Below are 16,253 nucleotides of genomic sequence, written 5' to 3' on the forward strand. Positions count from 1 at the left end.
CCTAGAGCCATTAGGATGGCCAATTCCTTGATTTCCAAAAGGTATTTTATTAGGCTTCGATACGTCTATATGATTCCAGAAGATTTATTCTAATATCATTCAGGGTAACTTTCAAAAGGTACTTGACATGAGTCTCGTCTCAATTTTTAAATGATAGCTCATTCTGATTATTCCATTGAGTCTTAAATATGATTTAAATTGCATATAGTTTCTCACTACTCCACTCGTGGATGCCTCAATGCTTCCTTCACTGAGCCTGGGCTAGGATATGTTATCGTACATACTTCTCTGCATTGTTCGCCGTGTCCCGACGTGAGGGGGCAGGTATGACATGTACATGGGGTGGTAAATGTTATGCCACAGAGTTATGTTGTGCCATGTACATATATGTTTGTGATATGATATGATATGATATGATTTGATATGGCCATCTGATATGATATGATTTGTTACGGAGATATTCCCTACTCTGGTGTTATGCTGTGCCGTGGCGCCGATGATGGGAGGGCGACCATACTTTATTCACCGAGTCCCATAATGGGGCCGGATATGGCATATGTTTTTCTGCATACATTATCTGAGGTTTTGATCAGCATTTGATATCTTCGGATATTTTGCTCAGTTTTGTACATTCTATTGCGGTAATGACTTTACTTATTACAACCCATTATATGTGGTTTGATAAGCATTTGATATTTCTGGATATTTTGCTTATTTTTGCACTTTATGCTCTGGAAATAACTTTACTTATTACAGTTTATGCTCTACATACTCGGTACATTTTCCGTACTGACCCCCTTTCTTCGGGGGCTGCGTTACATACCCGCAGGTATAGACGATTGGTTTGCTGATCCGCTCGCTTAGGACATCCACCATGTTGGTTGACAGTGCTCCTTTGTCCAGAGCCCTATTTTGGTACTGATACTTTCTGTTGTATATATATATATACGTTGTTCAGGGGTACGGCGGGGCCTTGTCCCATCATATGACTAGGATATCATTCTTTAGAGATCTGTAGACATGAGATGTGGGTTTTGTATATATGTTTTGGGTTTTGTTTTGTGTTTCGTGATGGCCTATCGGCCTCGTGCATTATATCTGTTTAGAGATCCCTTCTAATCATTACCTATGTTTATTTGATTAATGTACTAAGTGGGGCTAAGGGTACGTATGGGTGCCCAACTCGGGCACCAGTCATGGCCTACGGAGTTGGGTCGTGACAGAAGTGGTATCAGAGCGGTCCTTCCTCGGAATGTCTACAAACCGTGTCTAGTAGAGTCTTGTTTATCGGTGTGTTGCACGCCACATCTATAAACAGGAGGCTACAGGGCATTTAGGATGTTACCTTTCTTTCATATCTAAGATCGTGCGATAGAGCCCATCCATAGGACATGAAATTCCTTTTTCTAACATTTGATTTCAGCTAAGGAACGATATCGATAGAGGAATGCGATGGATGATATTGGGAGATACATAGTATACGGGTAAGTAAAGGTATGAAAGCGATATGTTGAGTAAGGTGTTGAGCTTGAAATGTAAAGTTGAAAATTTAAAGGAAAGTAGATAGGAAAGTGCAATCAATGCAGTTTGAGGTAGACACATGAGGTAAGTCCATTATTTTCATACGGTTATTGATATTGAAAGCTCTGTGTGACTGTGATATAAGGTGATATAAAAAAATGTATATGTTGGCCCTGTGAGGCATTGCTGCTATCTTCAGCGTGCAGGTTTTGAGATAATACAAAATACAGAGGAAACTATTCCCAATTATTTTTTTGAGAATGGAACAAAAGCAAGGAAGAGACTGAGACATACGTTTAGAAGATGTCTTGGAAGTTGATACCGATAGGGTAAAATTTATAACATTGGACTAAAACTGAAAGAGGTTCCCTCTATGTTTTCGGTAAAAGGAGTACCATTTTTACTTGGAGAGTCATAATTCGAAAGAGAATTTCGGTTGGAAGGAAAAGTGTCAAGCGATTGAGTTTCATTCTTGCTGGAAAGTACAAAACCCTCAGCTGTTATTTGAGGACTAGAAAAAAATTGTTCACGACTCAAGACCATGTGATTCAAGTACTAGGAAGTACTCTGATGCTTAGTGGATATTAGTTCCTCTCTGGTGGAGGTTGGGAAAATGTTGTATGGGGATATCTTATCAGGTCCTAGTCGACTAATTGGAGGTGTAACCTGTGAATGGAAAAACATAAATTTGTAGGCGATTCAAGGTCACGTGTTTCATGTGGTGGAAAAATGCTGGGGTGGTGATTCATTAGGGCCTGCGATACGGAGGGATGATTTAGACAAAGGTTGAATACATTTGCCTCACCAACTAGAATTAACCTGTAGCAAGAATTGTGAGAAAGGTGAAGAAGTGCTATACGAGTAGGGTATACTGTGAATATACGAGAATCGTTATGGAAATAAGTAAAGCTTAGTAAGGAAGCAACTACAAGATATGGTCGTGAGTAAGATTAGGAGTTAGTATCGGGTACACGATAAGGATGAAAGCTCATGAGGCAGAAAAGGGTATTATGTATATGTACCTCCATATTGGAAAATAGTGGGATACCTAGAGGAGAAAGAACAGAAATTACAAAACAACTGAGGCATTATGAAATTATTAAAGGAACAAGTAGTATCCATTGGGAAAAACTGTGATAACAAAATGTGAAACATGTGTCATCAGAGTATAAGTGCCCCGAATGGAGAATCGGACACGGCCATAAGCACTAGTGACGTACTGATTGGGATGAATTGAATGTAGCTTCGACTAAACTACTACATTAGTTATATGACTCGAGTACCAGTACTTGGACTAGATTGTGTAATATTCATCGAGAATACTAAGCAACCCATGGTTGTACTAAGGTTTCTTATAGAGGCAACCTAAAGTATAGATGTTCTAATAGAAGGTGTAGACATGGTGCGGTATGTTAAATATATTAAAATAGAATCCTTTGCGCATGAATAGTTGAAAATGAACAGAGGATGACATGGGTACACCCTAAAGGGGGGAAGTGGACAAGAGAAATACAAGCGTAAGAGAAAATCAACTGATGCTATCATATGTATATGGGAACGCTTACACTCCAAACGAGATCCTATAACAGATGGATGGATCTCGAGGCTAATAATAAATAGATATAAGCTGCGGTATCTGAGACCGTGTGAAGAATCATTGGTAGAGACCTTGATGGATGGTGCGATCACTACCCTCGGGAATCTGGTAGTCTAGGACGAAAGATAGTCACGCACGAAAGCAAAAAGTAATGATTGAGGATCAAAAAGGGTAAAACAGTAATTGTAAAAAATGGATGTGTTACGAAAGTGTCTCAGAATCTGTAAGATCTCGACTCGCTCCCAATAATGTAATAAAGGTAAAACGAGGAAATGGACGCGATTATATCAACATTAACGTACCCAATTCCATCAAAGTTATGAGGTTAAGCGTGCTCAGGTGGGAGCAATTTTAGGATGGGTGACCCCTTGAGAAGTATGCAAGAATTCTATATATTCAGACGTAAGACACAAATGAGAGGCTAGAGTAACTTAAGGGAAAACTAGAGTTTATGGAATGGCTATAAACCGTAAGAGGCCACGTAAGACGATGTAGACTAGGCTGGTGAAGAGACAGAAAGTACATCACAGCTCTAGAACAACGATATGCTTCAACAGCGTTTGGAGCTATTTTGTAGTCTAGTTGATAGTGAATATATACATATATATATATATATATATATATATATATATATATGAATGTGAAGTATGTCCCACGTACGATTATATCGGTGGACATGTGAGTTCCAACAACTGGTGCCACAGTAAGGAAGGCATTAATCACGCTAGGGTACCAAAGATCGAGCGACAATAAGAATAAAAGGTACAACTGTTGCAATGTACTCTACTATTATTTGACTGTAAGTTAAATTGGAGATTTTAGTAGAGCGATATTTGGGAAATAAAGAGGGCAAGTAGATAGAAAACAAAGAGATCAAACTATTAGAAGGAGGTGAAAAGTAAGGAAACCTCAGTAAGTGAAACTTCCGAGAGAAATCACCGGCAAGGCGTGAGACCATATTATATTAGGCCAAAGAGGGATCACAATATTCTCAAGTACCAAAAAAAGAAACCCATAACGGGGAATGAGGACTCGTGTAAGACCTAGTAGTTCGAGTATATTTTCAATTCTCAGAAGAACCAGTGATGGAATGGGCAGTTAATACAGCATCGTCGAGAGGGAAGTTTATTTCCTACCTTAAGGCGAGAAAAATTATCAGAAAAGGTTGTGTTTATCACCTGGTTCGCATACAGTATTTGGAAGCGGAAGCGCCAACCCTTCAGTCAGTTTCCGTAGTTAATGAATTCTCATATATATACCCAGACGAGCTTCCAGGCCTTCCTCTCGAACGGGAGATAGACTTTACCGTAGATGTGCTGCTAGATACCCATATGATATATATTCCTCCATACAGAATGGCATCTGCAGAATTAAAAGAGCTGAAGGAGCAGTTAAAAGACTTACTGGAAAAAGGCTTCATCAGACCGAGTACTTCACCTTGGGGAGCCCCGATATTATTTGTGTAAAAGAAAGATGGGTCGCTGCAGATGTGTATTGATTACAGGCAGCTGAATAAGGTAACCATTAAGAATAAACACCCCCTTCCCAGGATTGATGATTTATTTGATGGGTGCTAAGTGGTTTTCAAAAATAGACTTGCGATCGGGTTATCATCAGGTGCGGGTAAGAGGATCAGATAAACCAAAGACAACATTCTGGACCCAATATGGCCATTATGAGTTCAGAGTGATGTCTTTTGGCCTGACAAATGCTCCAGCGGTATTCATGGACCTGATAAATCGGGTATTTAGACCATTCTTGGATATGTTCATGATTATATTTATTGATGATATTCTGATTTATTCTCGGTCAGAAGCAGAGCATGCAAATCATCTGAGAGCGGTACTAGTAGTACTCTAACACCAGAAACTGTATGCTAAATTTTCCAAATGTGAATTTTTGTTGACTTCTATGGCACTTCTGGGATATATTGTTGGGGCTGATGGTATTCGGGTAGATACACTGAAGATCGAGGCCGTAAAGAACTGGCCTAGGCCGACGACACCTACAGAGGTACGCAGCTTCTTGGGATTAACAAGTTATTATAGGATATCTGTAGAGAAATTTGCTTCAATTTTAGCACTACTGTCAAGATTAACTCAGAAGGGAGTCAAATTCCAGTGGACTCATGCCTGTCAACAAACCCTTAAGTTATTGAAAGAGAATTTGACTACAACTCCAGTTCTAACTCTTCCAGAGGTACCATATGGGTATGTTATTTATTGTGATGCTTCGGGTGTGGGAATAGGTTGTGTCTTGATGCAGCACGGCCAAGTTATAGCGTACGCTTCCCAGCAGCTTAAAAAAATATGAAAGAAGGGATAGGTAATGGGCATACTTAAAAGGAAAACAATAAGAGGAACCCTCCAGAAGTATGAAGACACCGTATGAGGTTAGTTCAACATTCCAGGACGAATGTTCAAAAGGGGGGAAGAATGTTATAACCCGTATTTTGCACATTAGGGCATTTCGGGATAACGGTAATAATTCAAGGGCAAGTCTATGGTTGATCTTGTTGGATACAAAATTCTTATGACTAAATTGGAATTTCAACTTGGAAATATTAGAAAAAGTAAGGGGCAAAAATTGGAATTTCTCATGGAGGATGTTATATCCCGTATTTTATACGGTTGGATGTTTTAAGGTAGCCGTGGTAAAGTTAAGAGAATGAACATCTTCCAAAATTTATTTAATATACAAGTTGGATATGAATATTATTTATGATCATTAATAGTGTGGAAATATTGGAAAAGGCAAAGGGCAAAAAGGAAAATTCGCAAAGTGGCCTATGGTAATATTTTGAAAGGCTAGGGGTAAAATGGCAATTTCACAAAGTCTTCAAGAAGACTCATGTGGGCCCCACATGCCACATGGCAGCCCATGATTGGAGAAAAGGGGTGTGTTGAACCAATGAAACCTTGACATGTGTCACCACTTAGATCTTGACATTTGTCACCACTTAGGGCTTGACACGTGTCACCACTTAGGGGATGACATGTGTCACCCCTAAAGTTGTATATTTATATATGAGTCTTATGACTCATTAATTTCCATACTCATCTAGAGAGTTCAAGAGGGAGAAAACGAAATTACAAGAGAAAAAAATAAGAGAAGAGAAGAGAAATTAAGGTAGAAAGAAGGAAAGAGCTATGATTTTGGGAGGAGAAAAAGGTAAGTTCTCCGATTCCGTTCCAAGAATTAATTATATGAAATATACCATGATGTTATGAAGATGTTAGTAATGAAATCTTATGGTTTGAGGCAGCCCAAAACGTTACCAAACAGTCCCTAAGTTTCAGCTGCGCTAAAGGAAATTCCGAGGCAAGTTTTGGCGAGTTTTGGTGAATTTCGGGAAAGGTAAAGTTTTCTGTTTTGAACTGGACTTTATGATGATGTTATGAAGTATATTAAATGTCTTAAAATATGATGAAAGTGGAAAAAAATGTATAAGGATGTTTGACGTTGGAAACAAACTAAATGGAAGTCGTAGTAGTTAAATCGAAGTCGCGTAGTGTGTTGTTGTTGTGGTGCTGCAGTTTGGTGGTGGTTTAATTGAGTGTTGCAGGGCTGTAAAGTACTCAAAAATGGATGTGGGTGCTTCTGGTTGCAGCCACACAACCCTCCGTTTGGTATGACTACATATTTTACGAAATAAAGGTTAAAAACTCTATTTTGGTACCGTAGTTTGGAATGAGTTGTATAGAGCTTGTATTGTGTAAAGTTGAAGTGATTTACTTGTATACATGCTTCTGGCTGTTGTTGTTGGTATGTTTTTTGACATGGTGGCCGAGTTGAAAACTCGGGGATGTTCAAGTTACAGGGGAGATGCTGCCCGATTTTCGGTAGATTCGGAGCTAGTAATAAACTAGTCGAGAGACATAGATAAGGAAATGATTCCTATGGTTACTTGGGTGTAGAGTTGGAAATTTGAAAGTGAAAGTTTATTAACTTTAGTATTAATTTCATGTTAAATAGGTTCAAGAGACGACGAGGCGAGCATAGTTAAGAGTAATCCGTAAGAGGTACGTAAAGCGAACCTTTCTTTCTTTTGGCATGTTTTTGACATAAGTATGTAAAGCATATTCTTTCGATTTTCATGTTTTGACATAAGTATGTAAAGCTAATATTTGTTTTGGTATGGTATTTATGAAACAAAAATATGACTTTTATATAATTTCAAAGAGGTTCCTATTCCTAGAGCCATTAGGATGGCCAATTCCTTGATTTCCAAAAGGTATTTTATTAGGCTTCGATACGTCTATAGGATTCCAGAAGATTTATTCTAATATCATTCAGGGTAACTTTCGAAAGGTACTTGACATGAGTCTCGTCTCAATTTTTAAATGATAGGTCATTCTAATTATTCCATTGAGTCTTAAATATGATTTAAATTGCATATAGTTTCTCACTACTCCACTCGTGGATGCCTCAATGCTTCCTTCACTGAGCCTGGGCCAGGATATGTTATCGTGCATACTTCTCTGCATTGTTCGCCGTGTCCCGACGTGAGGGGGCAGGTATGACATGTACATGGGGTGGTGAATGTTATGCCACGGAGTTATGCTGTGCCATGTACATATATGTTTGTGATATGATATGATATGATATGATTTGATATGGCCATCTGATATGATATAATTTGTTACGGAGATATTCCCTACTCTGGTGTTATGCTGTGCCGTGGCGTTGATGATGGGAGGGCGACCACACTTTATTCACCGAGTCCCATAATGGGGCCGGATATGGCATATGTTTTTCTGCATACATTATCTGAGGTTTTGATCAGCATTTGATATCTTCGGACATTTTGCTCAGTTTTGTACATTCTATTGCGGTAATGACTTTACTTATTACAACCCATTATATGTGGTTTGATAAGTATTTGATATTTCTGGATATTTTGCTCATTTTTGCACTTTCTGCTCTGGAAATAACTTTACTTATTACAGTTTATGCTCTACATACTTGGTACATTTTCCGTACTGACCCCCTTTCTTCGGGGGCTGCATTACATGCCCGCAGGTATAGACGATTGGTTTGCTGATCCGCTCGCTTAGGACATCCACCATGTTGGTCGACAGTGCTCCTTTGTCCGGAGCCTTATTTTGGTACTGACACTTTCTGTTGTATATATATATATGTTGTTCAAGGGTACGGCGGGGCCCTATCCCATCATATGACTAGGATATCATTCTGTAGAGATCTGTAGACATGAGATGTGGGTTTTGTATATATGTTTTGGGTTTTGTTTTGTGTTTCGTGATGGCCTATCGGCCTCGTGCATTATATCTGTTTAGAGATCCCTTCTAATCATTACCTATGTTTATTTGATTAATGTACTAAGTGGGGCTAAGGGTACGTATGGGTGCCCAACTCGGGCACCAGTCATGGCCTACGGAGTTGGGTCTTGACACCAAGCTTGCAAAGCGTGGATTATATAGGCTCTTAAAGTGAGACGAGATTACGAACCCACGAGGAAGAAACAAATAACGCAGGGCAGCCAATGAGAGGGTGACACATGGCAGCACCTCAAGCAAGCAGGTGACCCACCTGCTTTGGGTCAAGTAGGTGACCCACCTGCTTGGGGGAGGTGGGCCCCACTGCCACATGGCAGCCCCTCCTTTATCATATAGATACGGTGGCCCAATAGGAGTTGGACACATGTCACCTCTAGGGAATGACATGTGTCACACCCTAGGATCACCTATATATATGTAAATATGACTAATACTTCAGATTATTCCCCAAAACTTCAGCCTAAGCAAATGAAACATAAACCCTAGAGCTAAGGAGAAAAGAGTGACGGCTTTGGGAAGAAAAATAGGTAAGTCCCACTTTCGCTCCGTAAATTAATTACTTAGCGTATACTACGATGATATGGAAGTATTAGTAGTATAAATTTGAATTTTGGTGCAGCAAAAATCGGACAGCAAGCTGCCACGGCGTTACATCGCGCTAAAAAACGTTCCGAGGCACAATTTCGGCAAGTTCTAGCCAATTTCGAGAAAGGTAAGTTCTTCCCCTCTAATTTGAAGTGTATGATGTTAAACTAGGGTGTATTACACACCTTATGGTCTGTTGGAAGTTGGGGAAAAGGTTTGAAAATTTTGGCGTTCGAAATGAGCGAAATTGGAATAGCTATAGTTAATTGTAATAGAATAATGCGTTGCGCTTGTGGTGTGTGACTGCTGGTCGGGTGGTGAGGTATGATGGTGCTGGAATGTATGTTAATAAGGGCATGGGGGTCTTATGGTTGCAGCCACATGACCCCTCGTTTCGTATTGTTAAAGGCGTTATAAAATAAAGGCTAGACGTCCTATTGTGATATCGTATTTTTGAATAAGTCATTTGGAGTTTATGTTGTATATTGCCCGCACCACATTTTTTCGAATCGAAAGCCCCAGTTGGTGTAAATTGCTGCAGGTTGTTGTTTTTGGTTTGCAGTAGGTATTAGGGACCTAATTGGAAATTTGGATAGGGCACATTATAGGGGAGGTGCTGCCCAATTTTCGTCGACGCCTTAGCGAATAACAGAACTAGTCAGGGAAACGACTAAGGAAATAGATTCCATTAATACTAAGGTGTAACCTAGGGTAATGGAAAGTTAAGAGGGGTTGATATTCATATTACTTTCATATTGAATAGGTTCAAAGGACGGCGAGGCAAATAGGATAAGGAATAATTCAGACAAGGTATGTGAAGCTTTCTTTTGGCATGTTTTTGGCATAAGTATGTAAAGCCTATCTTGATTTTTCTTTTGGCATGTCTTCAATTTAAGTAATGAATGATATGAGATTGAAGGTAAATATACTCATAAATTCCAAGCGTAATTCACGGTCCTCATTTACTTCTTGATGAAAGCACTCTTACAGTAATTGAACTAGGGCTTCTCAAGCCTTCCATACGTTAGAAAGTGAAGAGTATGTAAGGCTATCCTTCCCTTCTCTTGGAATGTCTTATTCCTAAATATGATGTGTATATAACATGTAGGGACGAATCTACTCATAAAGTTCCAAATATGATTCACGACCCCTACCTACTTCTGGAGGTGAAAGCTCCTATGCTAATTGAGTTAGTGTCCCTCACGGTCTCCTAGATACTGGAAGGTAGAGGGTACGTAAAGTTAATTCCTTGCTCTTGGCATATCCTTGATAGAAGTGCAATATGTATATCTGCGTATGCAAGTGGGGATAATCCCATTCATAAGGCCCCGAGCATACCTCCTGATTCTTATCCACTGCTGAATACTAGGACGCCTATGATAGGTGAATTATTGTCTCTCAAACTCCTTTGGGATAGGAAGGGACAAACAGGTGAGGCCTACCCTTTCTTTCTTTTTACATGTCTTAAACAAAACGATACATGATACGAGCTCTAGAGTAAGTCTATTCTTAAGCTCCGAATATGCTATGTCTCATATTCGCTCCTTGGCAGGAAAACTCTCATCGTAGTTGATCTACCTTCCTTGAACCGTCTATATGTCGATTAATAGTGGGACTTAGAGCTCCTATTCCTAAGGACTCTGTGATGACAGATGCTTATGATTTCCTTAAACCGGTTGGCATTACCTTAAAATATGTCTATAATTCCTGAGACTTCTCTTAATATAGACCTAGTAGCACTCAAAGGGCACCTGAGATTATTATTATCCTGATCCATGAACGATAGTTCAGTATGATTACCCTAGTGATTCTCAGATAATGATCTACTTATATATGATGATTATGACACCGAGTCCCCTAATGGGCCGGGTATGGTATGTAATGGTATGATTATAAAACTGAGTCCCCTAAAGGGACGGGTACGATATATGATAATACGATGATAACACTGAGTCCCCTAATGGGCCGGGTATGGTATGTGATGATATGAATATAACACCGAGACCCATACTAGGCCAGGTACAGTATGATATGTAATAATAGATAGGCATGCATGTGAAAGCATAATAATGTAATTATAACATATGACACGATGCCGTATGCGATGACATGGTAACACCGAGTCCCCTAGCGGGACGAATACAATATATGAAGATGGTGTACATGCCCTTAGGTTATAAGATGCAGGTATAATGCCTTATTAACTGTTATACTTGTTCCTTGCATCCTTATTTTAGTTGTTCTCTCAGTTATGATGCGTTATGCTTTATATACTCACTATATATATCGTACCAAACCCCTATTCCCCGGGGGGCTACGTTTTATGCCCGCAGGTACAGATGTTTATTCTGGAAATCCGTCAGCTTATGAGTTCCTCTCAGCTATGTCGGAAGTGCTTCACTATTCTGGAGCCTAATTTTTGATACTGGTCACTTAATGTATATATTTGTACATTCAGGGGTACGGCAAATGCCCTATCCCACCATATGTTAGTGTTAATATTCCTAGAGGTCTGTAGACATATGGATGTGGGAAGTTTATGAGTTCGTTTCGATTGTGCCTATACGGCATTTTGTGAATATAGTTATGTTACAGCAGCCTTGTCGGCTTGCATGCCCTTATATGCTATGAAACGAGTGGAAGAGGCCACACGTGCACGAAAAAGTTTTAACTCATTGGGGTTTTTGCGAGTAGTATCACCTTGTTCATAGTTCAGTATGACTACAACTGATAGGTAGGTATACGGGGGTCCAGATCGGACCCCAGTCGCGATCTACGGGGTTGGGTCGTGACAATTTTGAACTAACTCCTAATACCTATAACTACCTAAACCCTCCAAATTTTCCTCATTCTCTCTCAAACTCTCCCACACAAAAATCCACCCCTAAAAAGTTTCTCAAGTCTTCTTCAACTCAAGCTAGGGTTTCAACTCAAGAGTCCATTACAGGAGATTTTAAGGCTTTGATTTATCAAGGTATCTGAGAATTTCATCGATGTATATTCTTCTATCCATGGAGTCCAAAAATATTTTAAATATCTCTTTTATGATTTCTTCCAAAACCCTAGGTATTTTCATGATTATGTATTAGCTTCAATTAATTATAAGTTTATTCATTCTCAATAATTTTATTATGCATGATTTGATATAAATAGCATGTTTTCAAAGATTTTTTTACATGAATCTATGTATTATGTCTATTTTATGGCTATGATCCATATTTTGAGGTTATGCATTCTCGATGATTTTTATGAGCATGATTTAAGAATACTTCTAGATGAAGCATCGATATGAATCCTATGAAAAGTCTATCACGATTAGAATTCTTTAGATGAAGTAGATCGAATAAATGGATTTTGTTATGAATCATAATTTGATAAAGGTGCTATTCTGATGAACTTCAAGTATTTTCTGATGAACTTGGTATTACTAGATTCTCACTATCTTCAAAAATTATGATATTCCATTGAGAGATTTCTTAGCACCAAGAGGACTTTGGGATGGAGAATTTCCCATTAATAGAGTTCTGGTCTCCACTAGAAATCATCTTGTCCCATAAATATGTGTCATCATACAAGAAAGGATCAGCCGTTACTAGAGGCTTGATTCTTAAGTAGCTTAGTGCATCCACTTAGGTGATATTTATGGACCTTACCTTGGCAAGTAGGACAACTTTTTTTTACTGCAGGGTAGACACTAGACTTCATGATATAGCTCTCATATTTCATGTTCGTTAATGGTATCTCTCACAAAGCATTTACGATTTACACTATGCTATGCTTACCTTATGACTTGTTTATGAGTTTTTCCATTGACCATGTCTTATGCTTCTCATGATGTTTTGTTTATAATTTTTTACTATGTTTAGCTTGGTTGTTGCAATATTATTATTTATGTCATGAATTTAGTATATTTTATAGAACTGACACATATTCTTTTGCCTATATTATTTCATAATATAGGTCACTATGCTCCTACCCATTCTTGTGGCTAGTACATATTCCCATTTAACGTTGCTTGCTTTGGTGAGTCCTTATATCTTGAGGGTGCAAACACTTATATCATCTTTTATTTCAAACTCATTTAACTTTCATATATTTTGGGTATGCTAGGGCTTGTCCTATGCCCCCATTTATGGTAGTAGAGGCTTGTCAGACTAGACTAGTATGATATCCTGTTTATTTCAAAAGTTATGTTTTCGATTCTCTTTTATAGATATTTCTACTTTGAGACTTATCTTTTGCATTTAAGCTTACTCTTGATTATCATTTTATTAATAAGTTATTCTATGTTATGCTAAGAGGCTTGATTAGGGTCTCTTGGATTCTAATTGTTATGTCAAATCTAGGGTCTAGCCTAGGTCGTGATATGTTGACCCCATTATCACCCATTTCACCAGAAATATTGTTTGGCGCTACCTTGGCATCCTCAAGAAATTTACTACTCCTTCTGACTATTGCCATACAATCGACATCATTTTTTGGCTTTGGGAAAGTTTAACTTGGGAGTGTACCTTTGGCTCTTGGATTCATTTGAGATGATAAGTGCTTCATTTGGGTCAGTAAGTGCTTGATTGAAGTGGAGTGGGAGGAAACAGTTTGAGTAAAATTAGATACAATCACTCTTTGGTTCTTTGATTCTGTTGTCCGTATACTCAACTCTCTTAAGGATGTGGTTGAACATCTCCTCAAATTTAGAGTTAACCGGGTCACTCCCATTTGCTTGGCCTTGGGGAGCATTTGATTTTTTAGAAGGTACAAACAAATTTAAACTACGATGATTGTATCTATCATCTCCTCTAGCTCTAGCCTGCTAGCGCCATTGTCTTTTTTGGTCTCTCTATTAACCATCTCGATCACTCCAACCTTGATTCTTCTCTTGAGGATGCCAAGGACCTTGGTTGGACAATTGGTACCCCGACTGAGAACCTTTCTCTTGGTTGGCCAAGTACCTAACATCTTTATTAAATGAGGCATACGACACCTCCTATTCAAGCAAGGATGTATTTTGTGCCCTAATGGAATTTATGATCTTTCTTTTGGTACCCATCAGATGTTTAACTTGGAGTTCGACACTCATCATCATCTTGACCATTTTTTATCTCGCTCCTCCTCTTTGTTTCTTATCTCATTGGTTATTGTTGATGCAGCTCCACCACCGGACATTTTCCTATATCAAGTGTGCTCTTCCATATTAATCATGGCAATTTGGTTAAGAGCAGTAGAAAGTTAAAGGTATGTGAGATTCATGAATGAACCTACCACCATGTCATTCAGCACCACTTGATTCACCTCATCAATTGGGAAATAGAAACTTTGGAGTAGAACATGGTCGAACAACCCATGGTTTAAACATTCAACCACGTTTTTCTTGAACCATAGACACACCTCATGTATTTCTTCTCCCAATAATTTTTCAACATTATTTATCTCATCCATCAATCACAAAATGCATGAGGATGGAAAAAATCTCTCAAGGAAAGCCTTCTCCAACTCAACCCAAGTCATAATTGGCCTTTGGGTCAAATCTGCAAACCATATTATGGCTTCTCTAATTAGCAAAAATGGAAATAATCCTATCCAAATGGTCTCTTGGATAATGTTCTGCATCTTAAAAGAGAGACAAACATCCACATAATTCCCAATGTGTCAGTTTGTATCCTCCACCGCTTGGCCTCTGAATAACCCTTCATCTGTACTAGATCAGGCATCCACATCTATAGTTGTTGTAAGATGGTAAGGTTATTGCCTATGCTTCTAGTTATCTCAAAGCTCATGAAAATAACTACCCAACTCATGACTTGGAGTTAGCAGTGTTGGTGTTTGCTTTGATGATATAGAGACACTATCTCTATGGTATCCATATTTATGTATTCACTGATCATAAAAGTTTTCAATATGTGTTTAATAAGAAGAATTTAAATCTTTATCCAGGGAGATGGCTTGAGTTATTGAAGTATTATGACATGAGTGTTCTTTACCATCTGGGAAAGGCAAATCTTGTTGCAGATGTTATTAGTTGATTATCCATATTGAGGATGAGAAAAAAGGAGTTAGTTCGTGGTGAGCATAGAATAGCTTATTTGGTTGATTTTGAAGAGGGTGGTTTCATTGTACAAAATGGCTTAGAATTTTCTCTTATGTAGGATCTGAAGGCAAAGCAAGAGAGTTATCCGATTCTGGTTGATTTGAAGAAAGTTGTTTCTCAAAAATCCATTGAGGTATGAAGGTTTCTTATGTGTTGTTGATGTTGATGTCTTGATGGAAATGATATTGTCCAAAGTTCATATTTGTTAGTATTCTATTCACCTAGGATCCACAAAGATAAATCATGATTTTAGGAAAGTTTATTGGTTGATTGGCATGAAAAGAAATATCGTGGACTCTGTGGCTAAGTTTCCTAATTGCCAACAAGTGAAGGTTAAGCATCAAACACTGGGAGGTTTAGCTTAATACATTGAAATTCCTATTTGGAAGTGGAAAGACTTGAATATGGATTTTATCTTGAGTTTGCCTCGTACTTGTAGGGAACATGATTCGATTTGGGTTGTTGTGGACTGAATGACTAAGTCGGCGCATTTGTTTCCTATTAAACCTCTTTATTCAGCCGAGGATTATGATAGGCTTTACATTCTAGAGTTGGTAAAGATTCATGATGTTCCATTTTCTATCATTTTAGATCGAGGTACTTAGTTTAATTCTCATTTTTGGAGATCATTGCAAAGGCATTTTGGTACTCGAGTAGCTTATTAAAACTCATCACGCTTATATTGATGGTCAATTCAAATGGACTACTAAGACTTTCGATGATATGTTCAGGGCTTGTGTGATCGACTTCAAAGGTAATTGGGATGATCATTTTCTAATAATTGAGGTCTCCTACAATAATACATATCATTCAAGTATTCAAATAGCTCCATTTGAAGTTCTCTATGGTAGGAGGTATACGTCTCTGATTTTTCATTTGCAGTTGGCAAGGTCTCTTTAATAGGGCTTGAATTAGCTTGTAAAGCTATGGAAATGGTTTGAATCATTAGAGAAAGGTTGAATACTTCCCAAAAAAGATAAAAATCCTATTCAGATGTGAGGAGATTAGAGTTTAAGTTTGAAGTTATTGATTGAGTTTATTTTTAATAATCTTGCCTATGAAAGGTGTGATGAATTTTGGTATGAATGGGAAGATTATCTCCCATTATGTAGGCCCATATCAGATTGTGAGGCATTTTGGTAAGATGGCTTATGAGTCGGATTTGCCT

The 16,253-nt window shown here is 38.4% G+C and overlaps 1 long non-coding RNA gene across 3 annotated transcripts; it reads left to right on the forward strand.

The window, feature by feature from the left end:
* The first annotated feature begins 6,270 nt into the window (after positions 1 to 6,270).
* LOC129896687 (uncharacterized) lies at positions 6,271 to 7,635 on the forward strand. Of its 3 annotated transcripts, XR_008768024.1 has the most exons (4): positions 6,272 to 6,289; positions 6,380 to 6,475; positions 7,094 to 7,140; positions 7,520 to 7,635. It is a non-coding gene; the product is annotated as an uncharacterized LOC129896687 (long non-coding RNA). The 3 variants fall into 3 exon arrangements; XR_008768023.1 differs by lacking the exon at positions 7,520 to 7,635 and having other exon boundaries at positions 6,271 to 6,289; positions 6,384 to 6,475; positions 7,094 to 7,311; XR_008768022.1 differs by lacking the exon at positions 7,520 to 7,635 and having other exon boundaries at positions 7,094 to 7,311.
* The last annotated feature ends 8,618 nt before the right edge of the window (positions 7,636 to 16,253 follow it).

The sequence above is a fragment of the Solanum dulcamara genome, chromosome 7 (genome assembly GCF_947179165.1).
Source record: "Solanum dulcamara chromosome 7, daSolDulc1.2, whole genome shotgun sequence".
NCBI classification, from domain to species: Eukaryota; Viridiplantae; Streptophyta; class Magnoliopsida; order Solanales; family Solanaceae; genus Solanum; species Solanum dulcamara.